The sequence below is a fragment of the Salvelinus alpinus genome, chromosome 18, assembly GCF_045679555.1.
Source record: "Salvelinus alpinus chromosome 18, SLU_Salpinus.1, whole genome shotgun sequence".
Taxonomy (NCBI): Eukaryota; Metazoa; Chordata; class Actinopteri; order Salmoniformes; family Salmonidae; genus Salvelinus; species Salvelinus alpinus.
Window position 1 is genome coordinate 1,969,994 of NC_092103.1, and position 16,037 is coordinate 1,986,030.

The 16,037-nt window shown below is 44.9% G+C and overlaps 40 non-coding genes across 40 annotated transcripts; all 40 read right to left on the bottom strand.

Annotated features, from left to right (window-relative positions):
• Positions 1-232: 232 nt before the first annotated feature.
• On the bottom strand, positions 233-303 carry trnag-gcc (transfer RNA glycine (anticodon GCC)). The gene has a single exon. It is a non-coding gene; the product is annotated as a tRNA-Gly (tRNA).
• A 117-nt stretch (positions 304-420) lies between these two features.
• trnad-guc (transfer RNA aspartic acid (anticodon GUC)) lies at positions 421-492 on the bottom strand. The gene has a single exon. It is a non-coding gene; the product is annotated as a tRNA-Asp (tRNA).
• Positions 493-1,043: 551 nt separating this feature from the next.
• trnag-gcc (transfer RNA glycine (anticodon GCC)) lies at positions 1,044-1,114 on the bottom strand. Its single transcript has one exon. It is a non-coding gene; the product is annotated as a tRNA-Gly (tRNA).
• Positions 1,115-1,231: 117 nt separating this feature from the next.
• Positions 1,232-1,303, bottom strand: trnad-guc (transfer RNA aspartic acid (anticodon GUC)). Its single transcript has one exon. It is a non-coding gene; the product is annotated as a tRNA-Asp (tRNA).
• Positions 1,304-1,854: 551 nt separating this feature from the next.
• Positions 1,855-1,925, bottom strand: trnag-gcc (transfer RNA glycine (anticodon GCC)). The gene has a single exon. It is a non-coding gene; the product is annotated as a tRNA-Gly (tRNA).
• A 117-nt stretch (positions 1,926-2,042) lies between these two features.
• Positions 2,043-2,114, bottom strand: trnad-guc (transfer RNA aspartic acid (anticodon GUC)). Its single transcript has one exon. It is a non-coding gene; the product is annotated as a tRNA-Asp (tRNA).
• Positions 2,115-2,665: 551 nt separating this feature from the next.
• trnag-gcc (transfer RNA glycine (anticodon GCC)) lies at positions 2,666-2,736 on the bottom strand. Its single transcript has one exon. It is a non-coding gene; the product is annotated as a tRNA-Gly (tRNA).
• A 117-nt stretch (positions 2,737-2,853) lies between these two features.
• trnad-guc (transfer RNA aspartic acid (anticodon GUC)) lies at positions 2,854-2,925 on the bottom strand. The gene has a single exon. It is a non-coding gene; the product is annotated as a tRNA-Asp (tRNA).
• Positions 2,926-3,476: 551 nt separating this feature from the next.
• On the bottom strand, positions 3,477-3,547 carry trnag-gcc (transfer RNA glycine (anticodon GCC)). The gene has a single exon. It is a non-coding gene; the product is annotated as a tRNA-Gly (tRNA).
• A 117-nt stretch (positions 3,548-3,664) lies between these two features.
• trnad-guc (transfer RNA aspartic acid (anticodon GUC)) lies at positions 3,665-3,736 on the bottom strand. Its single transcript has one exon. It is a non-coding gene; the product is annotated as a tRNA-Asp (tRNA).
• A 551-nt stretch (positions 3,737-4,287) lies between these two features.
• trnag-gcc (transfer RNA glycine (anticodon GCC)) lies at positions 4,288-4,358 on the bottom strand. Its single transcript has one exon. It is a non-coding gene; the product is annotated as a tRNA-Gly (tRNA).
• Positions 4,359-4,475: 117 nt separating this feature from the next.
• trnad-guc (transfer RNA aspartic acid (anticodon GUC)) lies at positions 4,476-4,547 on the bottom strand. The gene has a single exon. It is a non-coding gene; the product is annotated as a tRNA-Asp (tRNA).
• A 551-nt stretch (positions 4,548-5,098) lies between these two features.
• Positions 5,099-5,169, bottom strand: trnag-gcc (transfer RNA glycine (anticodon GCC)). Its single transcript has one exon. It is a non-coding gene; the product is annotated as a tRNA-Gly (tRNA).
• A 117-nt stretch (positions 5,170-5,286) lies between these two features.
• On the bottom strand, positions 5,287-5,358 carry trnad-guc (transfer RNA aspartic acid (anticodon GUC)). The gene has a single exon. It is a non-coding gene; the product is annotated as a tRNA-Asp (tRNA).
• A 551-nt stretch (positions 5,359-5,909) lies between these two features.
• On the bottom strand, positions 5,910-5,980 carry trnag-gcc (transfer RNA glycine (anticodon GCC)). The gene has a single exon. It is a non-coding gene; the product is annotated as a tRNA-Gly (tRNA).
• A 117-nt stretch (positions 5,981-6,097) lies between these two features.
• trnad-guc (transfer RNA aspartic acid (anticodon GUC)) lies at positions 6,098-6,169 on the bottom strand. Its single transcript has one exon. It is a non-coding gene; the product is annotated as a tRNA-Asp (tRNA).
• Positions 6,170-6,720: 551 nt separating this feature from the next.
• trnag-gcc (transfer RNA glycine (anticodon GCC)) lies at positions 6,721-6,791 on the bottom strand. The gene has a single exon. It is a non-coding gene; the product is annotated as a tRNA-Gly (tRNA).
• Positions 6,792-6,908: 117 nt separating this feature from the next.
• trnad-guc (transfer RNA aspartic acid (anticodon GUC)) lies at positions 6,909-6,980 on the bottom strand. The gene has a single exon. It is a non-coding gene; the product is annotated as a tRNA-Asp (tRNA).
• Positions 6,981-7,531: 551 nt separating this feature from the next.
• trnag-gcc (transfer RNA glycine (anticodon GCC)) lies at positions 7,532-7,602 on the bottom strand. The gene has a single exon. It is a non-coding gene; the product is annotated as a tRNA-Gly (tRNA).
• Positions 7,603-7,719: 117 nt separating this feature from the next.
• trnad-guc (transfer RNA aspartic acid (anticodon GUC)) lies at positions 7,720-7,791 on the bottom strand. The gene has a single exon. It is a non-coding gene; the product is annotated as a tRNA-Asp (tRNA).
• Positions 7,792-8,342: 551 nt separating this feature from the next.
• On the bottom strand, positions 8,343-8,413 carry trnag-gcc (transfer RNA glycine (anticodon GCC)). Its single transcript has one exon. It is a non-coding gene; the product is annotated as a tRNA-Gly (tRNA).
• Positions 8,414-8,530: 117 nt separating this feature from the next.
• Positions 8,531-8,602, bottom strand: trnad-guc (transfer RNA aspartic acid (anticodon GUC)). The gene has a single exon. It is a non-coding gene; the product is annotated as a tRNA-Asp (tRNA).
• A 551-nt stretch (positions 8,603-9,153) lies between these two features.
• On the bottom strand, positions 9,154-9,224 carry trnag-gcc (transfer RNA glycine (anticodon GCC)). Its single transcript has one exon. It is a non-coding gene; the product is annotated as a tRNA-Gly (tRNA).
• Positions 9,225-9,341: 117 nt separating this feature from the next.
• Positions 9,342-9,413, bottom strand: trnad-guc (transfer RNA aspartic acid (anticodon GUC)). Its single transcript has one exon. It is a non-coding gene; the product is annotated as a tRNA-Asp (tRNA).
• Positions 9,414-9,964: 551 nt separating this feature from the next.
• On the bottom strand, positions 9,965-10,035 carry trnag-gcc (transfer RNA glycine (anticodon GCC)). The gene has a single exon. It is a non-coding gene; the product is annotated as a tRNA-Gly (tRNA).
• A 117-nt stretch (positions 10,036-10,152) lies between these two features.
• On the bottom strand, positions 10,153-10,224 carry trnad-guc (transfer RNA aspartic acid (anticodon GUC)). Its single transcript has one exon. It is a non-coding gene; the product is annotated as a tRNA-Asp (tRNA).
• Positions 10,225-10,775: 551 nt separating this feature from the next.
• Positions 10,776-10,846, bottom strand: trnas-gcu (transfer RNA serine (anticodon GCU)). The gene has a single exon. It is a non-coding gene; the product is annotated as a tRNA-Ser (tRNA).
• A 117-nt stretch (positions 10,847-10,963) lies between these two features.
• On the bottom strand, positions 10,964-11,035 carry trnad-guc (transfer RNA aspartic acid (anticodon GUC)). The gene has a single exon. It is a non-coding gene; the product is annotated as a tRNA-Asp (tRNA).
• Positions 11,036-11,586: 551 nt separating this feature from the next.
• On the bottom strand, positions 11,587-11,657 carry trnag-gcc (transfer RNA glycine (anticodon GCC)). The gene has a single exon. It is a non-coding gene; the product is annotated as a tRNA-Gly (tRNA).
• Positions 11,658-11,774: 117 nt separating this feature from the next.
• trnad-guc (transfer RNA aspartic acid (anticodon GUC)) lies at positions 11,775-11,846 on the bottom strand. The gene has a single exon. It is a non-coding gene; the product is annotated as a tRNA-Asp (tRNA).
• A 551-nt stretch (positions 11,847-12,397) lies between these two features.
• On the bottom strand, positions 12,398-12,468 carry trnag-gcc (transfer RNA glycine (anticodon GCC)). Its single transcript has one exon. It is a non-coding gene; the product is annotated as a tRNA-Gly (tRNA).
• A 117-nt stretch (positions 12,469-12,585) lies between these two features.
• Positions 12,586-12,657, bottom strand: trnad-guc (transfer RNA aspartic acid (anticodon GUC)). Its single transcript has one exon. It is a non-coding gene; the product is annotated as a tRNA-Asp (tRNA).
• A 551-nt stretch (positions 12,658-13,208) lies between these two features.
• trnag-gcc (transfer RNA glycine (anticodon GCC)) lies at positions 13,209-13,279 on the bottom strand. The gene has a single exon. It is a non-coding gene; the product is annotated as a tRNA-Gly (tRNA).
• A 117-nt stretch (positions 13,280-13,396) lies between these two features.
• Positions 13,397-13,468, bottom strand: trnad-guc (transfer RNA aspartic acid (anticodon GUC)). The gene has a single exon. It is a non-coding gene; the product is annotated as a tRNA-Asp (tRNA).
• A 551-nt stretch (positions 13,469-14,019) lies between these two features.
• On the bottom strand, positions 14,020-14,090 carry trnag-gcc (transfer RNA glycine (anticodon GCC)). The gene has a single exon. It is a non-coding gene; the product is annotated as a tRNA-Gly (tRNA).
• A 117-nt stretch (positions 14,091-14,207) lies between these two features.
• Positions 14,208-14,279, bottom strand: trnad-guc (transfer RNA aspartic acid (anticodon GUC)). Its single transcript has one exon. It is a non-coding gene; the product is annotated as a tRNA-Asp (tRNA).
• A 551-nt stretch (positions 14,280-14,830) lies between these two features.
• On the bottom strand, positions 14,831-14,901 carry trnag-gcc (transfer RNA glycine (anticodon GCC)). The gene has a single exon. It is a non-coding gene; the product is annotated as a tRNA-Gly (tRNA).
• A 117-nt stretch (positions 14,902-15,018) lies between these two features.
• On the bottom strand, positions 15,019-15,090 carry trnad-guc (transfer RNA aspartic acid (anticodon GUC)). Its single transcript has one exon. It is a non-coding gene; the product is annotated as a tRNA-Asp (tRNA).
• A 551-nt stretch (positions 15,091-15,641) lies between these two features.
• Positions 15,642-15,712, bottom strand: trnag-gcc (transfer RNA glycine (anticodon GCC)). The gene has a single exon. It is a non-coding gene; the product is annotated as a tRNA-Gly (tRNA).
• A 117-nt stretch (positions 15,713-15,829) lies between these two features.
• On the bottom strand, positions 15,830-15,901 carry trnad-guc (transfer RNA aspartic acid (anticodon GUC)). Its single transcript has one exon. It is a non-coding gene; the product is annotated as a tRNA-Asp (tRNA).
• Positions 15,902-16,037: the final 136 nt, after the last annotated feature.

Sequence of the window (16,037 nt, forward strand, 5' to 3'; positions counted from 1 at the left end):
ACTTAAACCTTGCACAAAGTAAATCACCTCACACTGGAAATCTACAATGGATTCACCAAAGTCTACTGAGAATGCGTAAATGTGCAAACTGTAAATGAAAGCAAACTCTGATTTTTCAAGAGTCAGATGAGAATTCTACCAAGAACAGAGTTCTCTGTTAGCCTGGCAATCTAACAGAGATTTCTTTCCCAGGGGTTTGGATACTTGTCGAAATTACATGTTCAAACCTTCCTGCATTGGCCGGGAATCGAACCCGGGCCTCCCGCGTGGCAGGCGAGAATTCTACCACTGAACAACCAATGCCTTGCAAAGCAGTGATAACCCCAAAGGCTGGAAATCGTATCATAAAGCTTAAATTCCAAGCATATGTTCTGCTTTGTGGGCTCAGTGACATTGTACACCCTAACAAAACAGTCCTTCCTCCCCGTCGGGGAATTGAACCCCGGTCTCCCGCGTGACAGGCGGGGATACTCACCACTATACTAACGAGGAGCACATGGGTTGGCCATTTGAAAATAAGTGGAGCATTGGTACTAACCCTAAATGTGGAGTGTTGGGCGTTAACCCTTCTATCAAAAACATCTGTAGAGACTGAATGGTTAGAGCTAGAAACTAGTATGACCCGTCTTTGGAAAGCTGAGACTCGCACGAACACGTACATGTAATCGATTCTGCTCTATACCGCTCACAAGCCAGGCAATAGTGGTTAGAAGGTGAGGCGCTTGTGGGAAATCCCAGGACATTGTTGTCACAAATGCCAAACTCAAGACAGTTGTCACTGACTAGTTGGATATTCGTTTCCCATTTAACAACTTAAACCTTGCACAAAGTAAATCACCTCACACTGGAAATCTACAATGGATTCACCAAAGTCTACTGAGAATGCGTAAATGTGCAAACTGTAAATGAAAGCAAACTCTGATTTTTCAAGAGTCAGATGAGAATTCTACCAAGAACAGAGTTCTCTGTTAGCCTGGCAATCTAACAGAGATTTCTTTCCCAGGGGTTTGGATACTTGTCGAAATTACATGTTCAAAACTTCCTGCATTGGCCGGGAATCGAACCCGGGCCTCCCGCGTGGCAGGCGAGAATTCTACCACTGAACAACCAATGCCTTGCAAAGCAGTGATAACCCCAAAGGCTGGAAATCGTATCATAAAGCTTAAATTCCAAGCATATGTTCTGCTTTGTGGGCTCAGTGACATTGTACACCCTAACAAAACAGTCCTTCCTCCCCGTCGGGGAATTGAACCCCGGTCTCCCGCGTGACAGGCGGGGATACTCACCACTATACTAACGAGGAGCACATGGGTTGGCCATTTGAAAATAAGTGGAGCATTGGTACTAACCCTAAATGTGGAGTGTTGGGCGTTAACCCTTCTATCAAAAACATCTGTAGAGACTGAATGGTTAGAGCTAGAAACCTGTATGACCCGTCTTTGGAAAGCTGAGACTCGCACGAACACGTACATGTAATCGATTCTGCTCTATACCGCTCACAAGCCAGGCAATAGTGGTTAGAAGGTGAGGCGCTTGTGGGAAATCCCAGGACATTGTTGTCACAAATGCCAAACTCAAGACAGTTGTCACTGACTAGTTGGATATTCGTTTCCCATTTAACAACTTAAACCTTGCACAAAGTAAATCACCTCACACTGGAAATCTACAATGGATTCACCAAAGTCTACTGAGAATGCGTAAATGTGCAAACTGTAAATGAAAGCAAACTCTGATTTTTCAAGAGTCAGATGAGAATTCTACCAAGAACAGAGTTCTCTGTTAGCCTGGCAATCTAACAGAGATTTCTTTCCCAGGGGTTTGGATACTTGTCGAAATTACATGTTCAAAACTTCCTGCATTGGCCGGGAATCGAACCCGGGCCTCCCGCGTGGCAGGCGAGAATTCTACCACTGAACAACCAATGCCTTGCAAAGCAGTGATAACCCCAAAGGCTGGAAATCGTATCATAAAGCTTAAATTCCAAGCATATGTTCTGCTTTGTGGGCTCAGTGACATTGTACACCCTAACAAAACAGTCCTTCCTCCCCGTCGGGGAATTGAACCCCGGTCTCCCGCGTGACAGGCGGGGATACTCACCACTATACTAACGAGGAGCACATGGGTTGGCCATTTGAAAATAAGTGGAGCATTGGTACTAACCCTAAATGTGGAGTGTTGGGCCTTAACCCTTCTATCATAAACATCTGTAGAGACTGAATGGTTAGAGCTAGAAACTAGTATGACCCGTCTTTGGAAAGCTGAGACTCGCACGAACACGTACATGTAATCGATTCTGCTCTATACCGCTCACAAGCCAGGCAATAGTGGTTAGAAGGTGAGGCGCTTGTGGGAAATCCCAGGACATTGTTGTCACAAATGCCAAACTCAAGACAGTTGTCACTGACTAGTTGGATATTCGTTTCCCATTTAACAACTTAAACCTTGCACAAAGTAAATCACCTCACACTGGAAATCTACAATGGATTCACCAAAGTCTACTGAGAATGCGTAAATGTGCAAACTGTAAATGAAAGCAAACTCTGATTTTTCAAGAGTCAGATGAGAATTCTACCAAGAACAGAGTTCTCTGTTAGCCTGGCAATCTAACAGAGATTTCTTTCCCAGGGGTTTGGATACTTGTCGAAATTACATGTTCAAAACTTCCTGCATTGGCCGGGAATCGAACCCGGGCCTCCCGCGTGGCAGGCGAGAATTCTACCACTGAACAACCAATGCCTTGCAAAGCAGTGATAACCCCAAAGGCTGGAAATCGTATCATAAAGCTTAAATTCCAAGCATATGTTCTGCTTTGTGGGCTCAGTGACATTGTACACCCTAACAAAACAGTCCTTCCTCCCCGTCGGGGAATTGAACCCCGGTCTCCCGCGTGACAGGCGGGGATACTCACCACTATACTAACGAGGAGCACATGGGTTGGCCATTTGAAAATAAGTGGAGCATTGGTACTAACCCTAAATGTGGAGTGTTGGGCGTTAACCCTTCTATCAAAAACATCTGTAGAGACTGAATGGTTAGAGCTAGAAACCTGTATGACCCGTCTTTGGAAAGCTGAGACTCGCACGAACACGTACATGTAATCGATTCTGCTCTATACCGCTCACAAGCCAGGCAATAGTGGTTAGAAGGTGAGGCGCTTGTGGGAAATCCCAGGACATTGTTGTCACAAATGCCAAACTCAAGACAGTTGTCACTGACTAGTTGGATATTCGTTTCCCATTTAACAACTTAAACCTTGCACAAAGTAAATCACCTCACACTGGAAATCTACAATGGATTCACCAAAGTCTACTGAGAATGCGTAAATGTGCAAACTGTAAATGAAAGCAAACTCTGATTTTTCAAGAGTCAGATGAGAATTCTACCAAGAACAGAGTTCTCTGTTAGCCTGGCAATCTAACAGAGATTTCTTTCCCAGGGGTTTGGATACTTGTCGAAATTACATGTTCAAAACTTCCTGCATTGGCCGGGAATCGAACCCGGGCCTCCCGCGTGGCAGGCGAGAATTCTACCACTGAACAACCAATGCCTTGCAAAGCAGTGATAACCCCAAAGGCTGGAAATCGTATCATAAAGCTTAAATTCCAAGCATATGTTCTGCTTTGTGGGCTCAGTGACATTGTACACCCTAACAAAACAGTCCTTCCTCCCCGTCGGGGAATTGAACCCCGGTCTCCCGCGTGACAGGCGGGGATACTCACCACTATACTAACGAGGAGCACATGGGTTGGCCATTTGAAAATAAGTGGAGCATTGGTACTAACCCTAAATGTGGAGTGTTGGGCGTTAACCCTTCTATCAAAAACATCTGTAGAGACTGAATGGTTAGAGCTAGAAACTAGTATGACCCGTCTTTGGAAAGCTGAGACTCGCACGAACACGTACATGTAATCGATTCTGCTCTATACCGCTCACAAGCCAGGCAATAGTGGTTAGAAGGTGAGGCGCTTGTGGGAAATCCCAGGACATTGTTGTCACAAATGCCAAACTCAAGACAGTTGTCACTGACTAGTTGGATATTCGTTTCCCATTTAACAACTTAAACCTTGCACAAAGTAAATCACCTCACATTGGAAATCTACAATGGATTCACCAAAGTCTACTGAGAATGCGTAAATGTGCAAACTGTAAATGAAAGCAAACTCTGATTTTTCAAGAGTCAGATGAGAATTCTACCAAGAACAGAGTTCTCTGTTAGCCTGGCAATCTAACAGAGATTTCTTTCCCAGGGGTTTGGATACTTGTCGAAATTACATGTTCAAAACTTCCTGCATTGGCCGGGAATCGAACCCGGGCCTCCCGCGTGGCAGGCGAGAATTCTACCACTGAACAACCAATGCCTTGCAAAGCAGTGATAACCCCAAAGGCTGGAAATCGTATCATAAAGCTTAAATTCCAAGCATATGTTCTGCTTTGTGGGCTCAGTGACATTGTACACCCTAACAAAACAGTCCTTCCTCCCCGTCGGGGAATTGAACCCCGGTCTCCCGCGTGACAGGCGGGGATACTCACCACTATACTAACGAGGAGCACATGGGTTGGCCATTTGAAAATAAGTGGAGCATTGGTACTAACCCTAAATGTGGAGTGTTGGGCGTTAACCCTTCTATCAAAAACATCTGTAGAGACTGAATGGTTAGAGCTAGAAACTAGTATGACCCGTCTTTGGAAAGCTGAGACTCGCACGAACACGTACATGTAATCGATTCTGCTCTATACCGCTCACAAGCCAGGCAATAGTGGTTAGAAGGTGAGGCGCTTGTGGGAAATCCCAGGACATTGTTGTCACAAATGCCAAACTCAAGACAGTTGTCACTGACTAGTTGGATATTCGTTTCCCATTTAACAACTTAAACCTTTCACAAAGTAAATCACCTCACATTGGAAATCTACAATGGATTCACCAAAGTCTAATGAGAATGCGTAAATGTGCAAACTGTAAATGAAAGCAAACTCTGATTTTTCAAGAGTCAGATGAGAATTCTACCAAGAACAGAGTTCTCTGTTAGCCTGGCAATCTAACAGAGATTTCTTTCCCAGGGGTTTGGATACTTGTCGAAATTACATGTTCAAAACTTCCTGCATTGGCCGGGAATCGAACCCGGGCCTCCCGCGTGGCAGGCGAGAATTCTACCACTGAACAACCAATGCCTTGCAAAGCAGTGATAACCCCAAAGGCTGGAAATCGTATCATAAAGCTTAAATTCCAAGCATATGTTCTGCTTTGTGGGCTCAGTGACATTGTACACCCTAACAAAACAGTCCTTCCTCCCCGTCGGGGAATTGAACCCCGGTCTCCCGCGTGACAGGCGGGGATACTCACCACTATACTAACGAGGAGCACATGGGTTGGCCATTTGAAAATAAGTGGAGCATTGGTACTAACCCTAAATGTGGAGTGTTGGGCGTTAACCCTTCTATCAAAAACATCTGTAGAGACTGAATGGTTAGAGCTAGAAACTAGTATGACCCGTCTTTGGAAAGCTGAGACTCGCACGAACACGTACATGTAATCGATTCTGCTCTATACCGCTCACAAGCCAGGCAATAGTGGTTAGAAGGTGAGGCGCTTGTGGGAAATCCCAGGACATTGTTGTCACAAATGCCAAACTCAAGACAGTTGTCACTGACTAGTTGGATATTCGTTTCCCATTTAACAACTTAAACCTTGCACAAAGTAAATCACCTCACACTGGAAATCTACAATGGATTCACCAAAGTCTACTGAGAATGCGTAAATGTGCAAACTGTAAATGAAAGCAAACTCTGATTTTTCAAGAGTCAGATGAGAATTCTACCAAGAACAGAGTTCTCTGTTAGCCTGGCAATCTAACAGAGATTTCTTTCCCAGGGGTTTGGATACTTGTCGAAATTACATGTTCAAAACTTCCTGCATTGGCCGGGAATCGAACCCGGGCCTCCCTCGTGGCAGGCGAGAATTCTACCACTGAACAACCAATGCCTTGCAAAGCAGTGATAACCCCAAAGGCTGGAAATCGTATCATAAAGCTTAAATTCCAAGCATATGTTCTGCTTTGTGGGCTCAGTGACATTGTACACCCTAACAAAACAGTCCTTCCTCCCCGTCGGGGAATTGAACCCCGGTCTCCCGCGTGACAGGCGGGGATACTCACCACTATACTAACGAGGAGCACATGGGTTGGCCATTTGAAAATAAGTGGAGCATTGGTACTAACCCTAAATGTGGAGTGTTGGGCGTTAACCCTTCTATCAAAAACATCTGTAGAGACTGAATGGTTAGAGCTAGAAACTAGTATGACCCGTCTTTGGAAAGCTGAGACTCGCACGAACACGTACATGTAATCGATTCTGCTCTATACCGCTCACAAGCCAGGCAATAGTGGTTAGAAGGTGAGGCGCTTGTGGGAAATCCCAGGACATTGTTGTCACAAATGCCAAACTCAAGACAGTTGTCACTGACTAGTTGGATATTCGTTTCCCATTTAACAACTTAAACCTTTCACAAAGTAAATCACCTCACATTGGAAATCTACAATGGATTCACCAAAGTCTACTGAGAATGCGTAAATGTGTAAACTGTAAATGAAAGCAAACTCTGATTTTTCAAGAGTCAGATGAGAATTCTACCAAGAACAGAGTTCTCTGTTAGCCTGGCAATCTAACAGAGATTTCTTTCCCAGGGGTTTGGATACTTGTCGAAATTACATGTTCAAAACTTCCTGCATTGGCCGGGAATCGAACCCGGGCCTCCCGCGTGGCAGGCGAGAATTCTACCACTGAACAACCAATGCCTTGCAAAGCAGTGATAACCCCAAAGGCTGGAAATCGTATCATAAAGCTTAAATTCCAAGCATATGTTCTGCTTTGTGGGCTCAGTGACATTGTACACCCTAACAAAACAGTCCTTCCTCCCCGTCGGGGAATTGAACCCCGGTCTCCCGCGTGACAGGCGGGGATACTCACCACTATACTAACGAGGAGCACATGGGTTGGCCATTTGAAAATAAGTGGAGCATTGGTACTAACCCTAAATGTGGAGTGTTGGGCGTTAACCCTTCTATCAAAAACATCTGTAGAGACTGAATGGTTAGAGCTAGAAACTAGTATGACCCGTCTTTGGAAAGCTGAGACTCGCACGAACACGTACATGTAATCGATTTTGCTCTATACCGCTCACAAGCCAGGCAATAGTGGTTAGAAGGTGAGGCGCTTGTGGGAAATCCCAGGACATTGTTGTCACAAATGCCAAACTCAAGACAGTTGTCACTGACTAGTTGGATATTCGTTTCCCATTTAACAACTTAAACCTTTCACAAAGTAAATCACCTCACATTGGAAATCTACAATGGATTCACCAAAGTCTACTGAGAATGCGTAAATGTGCAAACTGTAAATGAAAGCAAACTCTGATTTTTCAAGAGTCAGATGAGAATTCTACCAAGAACAGAGTTCTCTGTTAGCCTGGCAATCTAACAGAGATTTCTTTCCCAGGGGTTTGGATACTTGTCGAAATTACATGTTCAAAACTTCCTGCATTGGCCGGGAATCGAACCCGGGCCTCCCGCGTGGCAGGCGAGAATTCTACCACTGAACAACCAATGCCTTGCAAAGCAGTGATAACCCCAAAGGCTGGAAATCGTATCATAAAGCTTAAATTCCAAGCATATGTTCTGCTTTGTGGGCTCAGTGACATTGTACACCCTAACAAAACAGTCCTTCCTCCCCGTCGGGGAATTGAACCCCGGTCTCCCGCGTGACAGGCGGGGATACTCACCACTATACTAACGAGGAGCACATGGGTTGGCCATTTGAAAATAAGTGGAGCATTGGTACTAACCCTAAATGTGGAGTGTTGGGCGTTAACCCTTCTATCAAAAACATCTGTAGAGACTGAATGGTTAGAGCTAGAAACTAGTATGACCCGTCTTTGGAAAGCTGAGACTCGCACGAACACGTACATGTAATCGATTCTGCTCTATACCGCTCACAAGCCAGGCAATAGTGGTTAGAAGGTGAGGCGCTTGTGGGAAATCCCAGGACATTGTTGTCACAAATGCCAAACTCAAGACAGTTGTCACTGACTAGTTGGATATTCGTTTCCCATTTAACAACTTAAACCTTGCACAAAGTAAATCACCTCACACTGGAAATCTACAATGGATTCACCAAAGTCTACTGAGAATGCGTAAATGTGCAAACTGTAAATGAAAGCAAACTCTGATTTTTCAAGAGTCAGATGAGAATTCTACCAAGAACAGAGTTCTCTGTTAGCCTGGCAATCTAACAGAGATTTCTTTCCCAGGGGTTTGGATACTTGTCGAAATTACATGTTCAAAACTTCCTGCATTGGCCGGGAATCGAACCCGGGCCTCCCGCGTGGCAGGCGAGAATTCTACCACTGAACAACCAATGCCTTGCAAAGCAGTGATAACCCCAAAGGCTGGAAATCGTATCATAAAGCTTAAATTCCAAGCATATGTTCTGCTTTGTGGGCTCAGTGACATTGTACACCCTAACAAAACAGTCCTTCCTCCCCGTCGGGGAATTGAACCCCGGTCTCCCGCGTGACAGGCGGGGATACTCACCACTATACTAACGAGGAGCACATGGGTTGGCCATTTGAAAATAAGTGGAGCATTGGTACTAACCCTAAATGTGGAGTGTTGGGCGTTAACCCTTCTATCAAAAACATCTGTAGAGACTGAATGGTTAGAGCTAGAAACTAGTATGACCCGTCTTTGGAAAGCTGAGACTCGCACGAACACGTACATGTAATCGATTCTGCTCTATACCGCTCACAAGCCAGGCAATAGTGGTTAGAAGGTGAGGCGCTTGTGGGAAATCCCAGGACATTGTTGTCACAAATGCCAAACTCAAGACAGTTGTCACTGACTAGTTGGATATTCGTTTCCCATTTAACAACTTAAACCTTGCACAAAGTAAATCACCTCACACTGGAAATCTACAATGGATTCACCAAAGTCTACTGAGAATGCGTAAATGTGCAAACTGTAAATGAAAGCAAACTCTGATTTTTCAAGAGTCAGATGAGAATTCTACCAAGAACAGAGTTCTCTGTTAGCCTGGCAATCTAACAGAGATTTCTTTCCCAGGGGTTTGGATACTTGTCGAAATTACATGTTCAAAACTTCCTGCATTGGCCGGGAATCGAACCCGGGCCTCCCGCGTGGCAGGCGAGAATTCTACCACTGAACAACCAATGCCTTGCAAAGCAGTGATAACCCCAAAGGCTGGAAATCGTATCATAAAGCTTAAATTCCAAGCATATGTTCTGCTTTGTGGGCTCAGTGACATTGTACACCCTAACAAAACAGTCCTTCCTCCCCGTCGGGGAATTGAACCCCGGTCTCCCGCGTGACAGGCGGGGATACTCACCACTATACTAACGAGGAGCACATGGGTTGGCCATTTGAAAATAAGTGGAGCATTGGTACTAACCCTAAATGTGGAGTGTTGGGCGTTAACCCTTCTATCAAAAACATCTGTAGAGACTGAATGGTTAGAGCTAGAAACTAGTATGACCCGTCTTTGGAAAGCTGAGACTCGCACGAACACGTACATGTAATCGATTCTGCTCTATACCGCTCACAAGCCAGGCAATAGTGGTTAGAAGGTGAGGCGCTTGTGGGAAATCCCAGGACATTGTTGTCACAAATGCCAAACTCAAGACAGTTGTCACTGACTAGTTGGATATTCGTTTCCCATTTAACAACTTAAACCTTGCACAAAGTAAATCACCTCACACTGGAAATCTACAATGGATTCACCAAAGTCTACTGAGAATGCGTAAATGTGCAAACTGTAAATGAAAGCAAACTCTGATTTTTCAAGAGTCAGATGAGAATTCTACCAAGAACAGAGTTCTCTGTTAGCCTGGCAATCTAACAGAGATTTCTTTCCCAGGGGTTTGGATACTTGTCGAAATTACATGTTCAAAACTTCCTGCATTGGCCGGGAATCGAACCCGGGCCTCCCGCGTGGCAGGCGAGAATTCTACCACTGAACAACCAATGCCTTGCAAAGCAGTGATAACCCCAAAGGCTGGAAATCGTATCATAAAGCTTAAATTCCAAGCATATGTTCTGCTTTGTGGGCTCAGTGACATTGTACACCCTAACAAAACAGTCCTTCCTCCCCGTCGGGGAATTGAACCCCGGTCTCCCGCGTGACAGGCGGGGATACTCACCACTATACTAACGAGGAGCACATGGGTTGGCCATTTGAAAATAAGTGGAGCATTGGTACTAACCCTAAATGTGGAGTGTTGGGCGTTAACCCTTCTATCAAAAACATCTGTAGAGACTGAATGGTTAGAGCTAGAAACTAGTATGACCCGTCTTTGGAAAGCTGAGACTCGCACGAACACGTACATGTAATCGATTCTGCTCTATACCGCTCACAAGCCAGGCAATAGTGGTTAGAAGGTGAGGCGCTTGTGGGAAATCCCAGGACATTGTTGTCACAAATGCCAAACTCAAGACAGTTGTCACTGACTAGTTGGATATTCGTTTCCCATTTAACAACTTAAACCTTGCACAAAGTAAATCACCTCACATTGGAAATCTACAATGGATTCACCAAAGTCTACTGAGAATGCGTAAATGTGCAAACTGTAAATGAAAGCAAACTCTGATTTTTCAAGAGTCAGATGAGAATTCTACCAAGAACAGAGTTCTCTGTTAGCCTGGCAATCTAACAGAGATTTCTTTCCCAGGGGTTTGGATACTTGTCGAAATTACATGTTCAAAACTTCCTGCATTGGCCGGGAATCGAACCCTGGCCTCCCGCGTAGCAGGCGAGAATTCTACCACTGAACAACCAATGCCTTGCAAAGCAGTGATAACCCCAAAGGCTGGAAATCGTATCATAAAGCTTAAATTCCAAGCATATGTTCTGCTTTGTGGGCTCAGTGACATTGTACACCCTAACAAAACAGTCCTTCCTCCCCGTCGGGGAATTGAACCCCGGTCTCCCGCGTGACAGGCGGGGATACTCACCACTATACTAACGAGGAGCACATGGGTTGGCCATTTGAAAATAAGTGGAGCATTGGTACTAACCCTAAATGTGGAGTGTTGGGCGTTAACCCTTCTATCAAAAACATCTGTAGAGACTGAATGGTTAGAGCTAGAAACTAGTATGACCCGTCTTTGGAAAGCTGAGACTCGCACGAACACGTACATGTAATCGATTCTGCTCTATACCGCTCACAAGCCAGGCAATAGTGGTTAGAAGGTGAGGCGCTTGTGGGAAATCCCAGGACATTGTTGTCACAAATGCCAAACTCAAGACAGTTGTCACTGACTAGTTGGATATTCGTTTCCCATTTAACAACTTAAACCTTGCACAAAGTAAATCACCTCACACTGGAAATCTACAATGGATTCACCAAAGTCTACTGAGAATGCGTAAATGTGCAAACTGTAAATGAAAGCAAACTCTGATTTTTCAAGAGTCAGATGAGAATTCTACCAAGAACAGAGTTCTCTGTTAGCCTGGCAATCTAACAGAGATTTCTTTCCCAGGGGTTTGGATACTTGTCGAAATTACATGTTCAAAACTTCCTGCATTGGCCGGGAATCGAACCCGGGCCTCCCGCGTGGCAGGCGAGAATTCTACCACTGAACAACCAATGCCTTGCAAAGCAGTGATAACCCCAAAGGCTGGAAATCGTATCATAAAGCTTAAATTCCAAGCATATGTTCTGCTTTGTGGGCTCAGTGACATTGTACACCCTAACAAAACAGTCCTTCCTCCCCGTCGGGGAATTGAACCCCGGTCTCCCGCGTGACAGGCGGGGATACTCACCACTATACTAACGAGGAGCACATGGGTTGGCCATTTGAAAATAAGTGGAGCATTGGTACTAACCCTAAATGTGGAGTGTTGGGCGTTAACCCTTCTATCAAAAACATCTGTAGAGACTGAATGGTTAGAGCTAGAAACTAGTATGACCCGTCTTTGGAAAGCTGAGACTCGCACGAACACGTACATGTAATCGATTCTGCTCTATACCGCTCACAAGCCAGGCAATAGTGGTTAGAAGGTGAGGCGCTTGTGGGAAATCCCAGGACATTGTTGTCACAAATGCCAAACTCAAGACAGTTGTCACTGACTAGTTGGATATTCGTTTCCCATTTAACAACTTAAACCTTGCACAAAGTAAATCACCTCACATTGGAAATCTACAATGGATTCACCAAAGTCTACTGAGAATGCGTAAATGTGCAAACTGTAAATGAAAGCAAACTCTGATTTTTCAAGAGTCAGATGAGAATTCTACCAAGAACAGAGTTCTCTGTTAGCCTGGCAATCTAACAGAGATTTCTTTCCCAGGGGTTTGGATACTTGTCGAAATTACATGTTCAAAACTTCCTGCATTGGCCGGGAATCGAACCCGGGCCTCCCGCGTGGCAGGCGAGAATTCTACCACTGAACAACCAATGCCTTGCAAAGCAGTGATAACCCCAAAGGCTGGAAATCGTATCATAAAGCTTAAATTCCAAGCATATGTTCTGCTTTGTGGGCTCAGTGACATTGTACACCCTAACAAAACAGTCCTTCCTCCCCGTCGGGGAATTGAACCCCGGTCTCCCGCGTGACAGGCGGGGATACTCACCACTATACTAACGAGGAGCACATGGGTTGGCCATTTGAAAATAAGTGGAGCATTGGTACTAACCCTAAATGTGGAGTGTTGGGCGTTAACCCTTCTATCAAAAACATCTGTAGAGACTGAATGGTTAGAGCTAGAAACTAGTATGACCCGTCTTTGGAAAGCTGAGACTCGCACGAACACGTACATGTAATCGATTCTGCTCTATACCGCTCACAAGCCAGGCAATAGTGGTTAGAAGGTGAGGCGCTTGTGGGAAATCCCAGGACATTGTTGTCACAAATGCCAAACTCAAGACAGTTGTCACTGACTAGTTGGATATTCGTTTCCCATTTAACAACTTAAACCTTGCACAAAGTAAATCACCTCACACTGGAAATCTACAATGGATTCACCAAAGTCTACTGAGAATGCGTAAATGTGCAAACTGTAAATGAAAGCAAACTCTGATTTTTCAAGAGTCAGATGAGAATTCTACCAAGAACAGAGTTCTCTGTTAGCCTGGCAATCTAACAGAGATTTCTTTCCCAGGGGTTTGGATACTTGTCGAAATTACATGTTCAAACCTTCCTGCATTGGCCGGGAATCGAACCCGGGCCTCCCGCGTGGCAGGCGAGAATTCTACCACTGAACAACCAATGCCTTGCAAAGCAGTGATAACCCCAAAGGCTGGAAATCGTATCATAAAGCTTAAATTCCAAGCATATGTTCTGCTTTGTGGGCTCAGTGACATTGTACACCCTAACAAAACAGTCCTTCCTCCCCGTCGGGGAATTGAACCCCGGTCTCCCGCGTGACAGGCGGGGATACTCACCACTATACTAACGAGGAGCACATGGGTTGGCCATTTGAAAATAAGTGGAGCATTGGTACTAACCCTAAATGTGGAGTGTTGGGCGTTAACCCTTCTATCAAAAACATCTGTAGAGACTGAATGGTTAGAGCTAGAAACTAGTATGACCCGTCTTTGGAAAGCTGAGACTCGCACGAACACGTACATGTAATCGATTCTGCTCTATACCGCTCACAAGCCAGGCAATAGTGGTTAGAGGGTGAGGCGCTTGTGGGAAATCCCAGGACATTGTTGTCACAAATGCCAAACTCAAGACAGTTGTCACTGACTAGTTGGATATTCGTTTCCCATTTAACAACTTAAACCTTGCACAAAGTAAATCACCTCACATTGGAAATCTACAATGGATTCACCAAAGTCTACTGAGAATGCGTAAATGTGCAAACTGTAAATGAAAGCAAACTCTGATTTTTCAAGAGTCAGATGAGAATTCTACCAAGAACAGAGTTCTCTGTTAGCCTGGCAATCTAACAGAGATTTCTTTCCCAGGGGTTTGGATACTTGTCGAAATTACATGTTCAAAACTTCCTGCATTGGCCGGGAATCGAACCCGGGCCTCCCGCGTGGCAGGCGAGAATTCTACCACTGAACAACCAATGCCTTGCAAAGCAGTGATAACCCCAAAGGCTGGAAATCGTATCATAAAGCTTAAATTCCAAGCATATGTTCTGCTTTGTGGGCTCAGTGACATTGTACACCCTAACAAAACAGTCCTTCCTCCCCGTCGGGGAATTGAACCCCGGTCTCCCGCGTGACAGGCGGGGATACTCACCACTATACTAACGAGGAGCACATGGGTTGGCCATTTGAAAATAAGTGGAGCATTGGTACTAACCCTAAATGTGGAGTGTTGGGCGTTAACCCTTCTATCAAAAACATCTGTAGAGACTGAATGGTTAGAGCTAGAAACTAGTATGACCCGTCTTTGGAAAGCTGAGACTCGCACGAACACGTACATGTAATCGATTCTGCTCTATACCGCTCACAAGCCAGGCAATAGTGGTTAGAAGGTGAGGCGCTTGTGGGAAATCCCAGGACATTGTTGTCACAAATGCCAAACTCAAGACAGTTGTCACTGACTAGTTGGATATTCGTTTCCCATTTAACAACTTAAACCTTGCACAAAGTAAATCACCTCACACTGGAAATCTACAATGGATTCACCAAAGTCTACTGAGAATGCGTAAATGTGCAAACTGTAAATGAAAGCAAACTCTGATTTTTCAAGAGTCAGATGAGAATTCTACCAAGAACAGAGTTCTCTGTTAGCCTGGCAATCTAACAGAGATTTCTTTCCCAGGGGTTTGGATACTTGTCGAAATTACATGTTCAAAACTTCCTGCATTGGCCGGGAATCGAACCCGGGCCTCCCGCGTGGCAGGCGAGAATTCTACCACTGAACAACCAATGCCTTGCAAAGCAGTGATAACCCCAAAGGCTGGAAATCGTATCATAAAGCTTAAATTCCAAGCATATGTTCTGCTTTGTGGGCTCAGTGACATTGTACACCCTAACAAAACAGTCCTTCCTCCCCGTCGGGGAATTGAACCCCGGTCTCCCGCGTGACAGGCGGGGATACTCACCACTATACTAACGAGGAGCACATGGGTTGGCCATTTGAAAATAAGTGGAGCATTGGTACTAACCCTAAATGTGGAGTGTTGGGCGTTAACCCTTCTATCAAAAACATCTGTAGAGACTGAATGGTTAGAGCTAGAAACTAGTATGACCCGTCTTTGGAAAGCTGAGACTCGCACGAACACGTACATGTAATCGATTCTGCTCTATACCGCTCACAAGCCAGGCAATAGTGGTTAGAGGGTGAGGCGCTTGTGGGAAATCCCAGGACATTGTTGTCACAAATGCCAAACTCAAGACAGTTGTCACTGACTAGTTGGATATTCGTTTCCCATTTAACAACTTAAACCTTGCACAAAGTAAATCACCTCACACTGGAAATCTACAATGGATTCACCAAAGTCTACTGAGAATGCGTAAATGTGCAAACTGTAAATGAAAGCAAACTCTGATTTTTCAAGAGTCAGATGAGAATTCTACCAAGAACAGAGTTCTCTGTTAGCCTGGCAATCTAACAGAGATTTCTTTCCCAGGGGTTTGGATACTTGTCGAAATTACATGTTCAAAACTTCCTGCATTGGCCGGGAATCGAACCCGGGCCTCCCGCGTGGCAGGCGAGAATTCTAACACTGAACAACCAATGCCTTGCAAAGCAGTGATAACCCCAAAGGCTGGAAATCGTATCATAAAGCTTAAATTCCAAGCATATGTTCTGCTTTGTGGGCTCAGTGACATTGTACACCCTAACAAAACAGTCCTTCCTCCCCGTCGGGGAATTGAACCCCAGTCTCCCGCGTGACAGGCGGGGATACTCACCACTATACTAACGAGGAGCACATGGGTTGGCCATTTGAAAATAAGTGGAGCATTGGTACTAACCCTAAATGTGGAGTGTTGGGCGTTAACCCTTCTATCAAAAACATCTGTAGAGACTGAATGGTTAGAGCTAGAAACTAGTATGACCCGTCT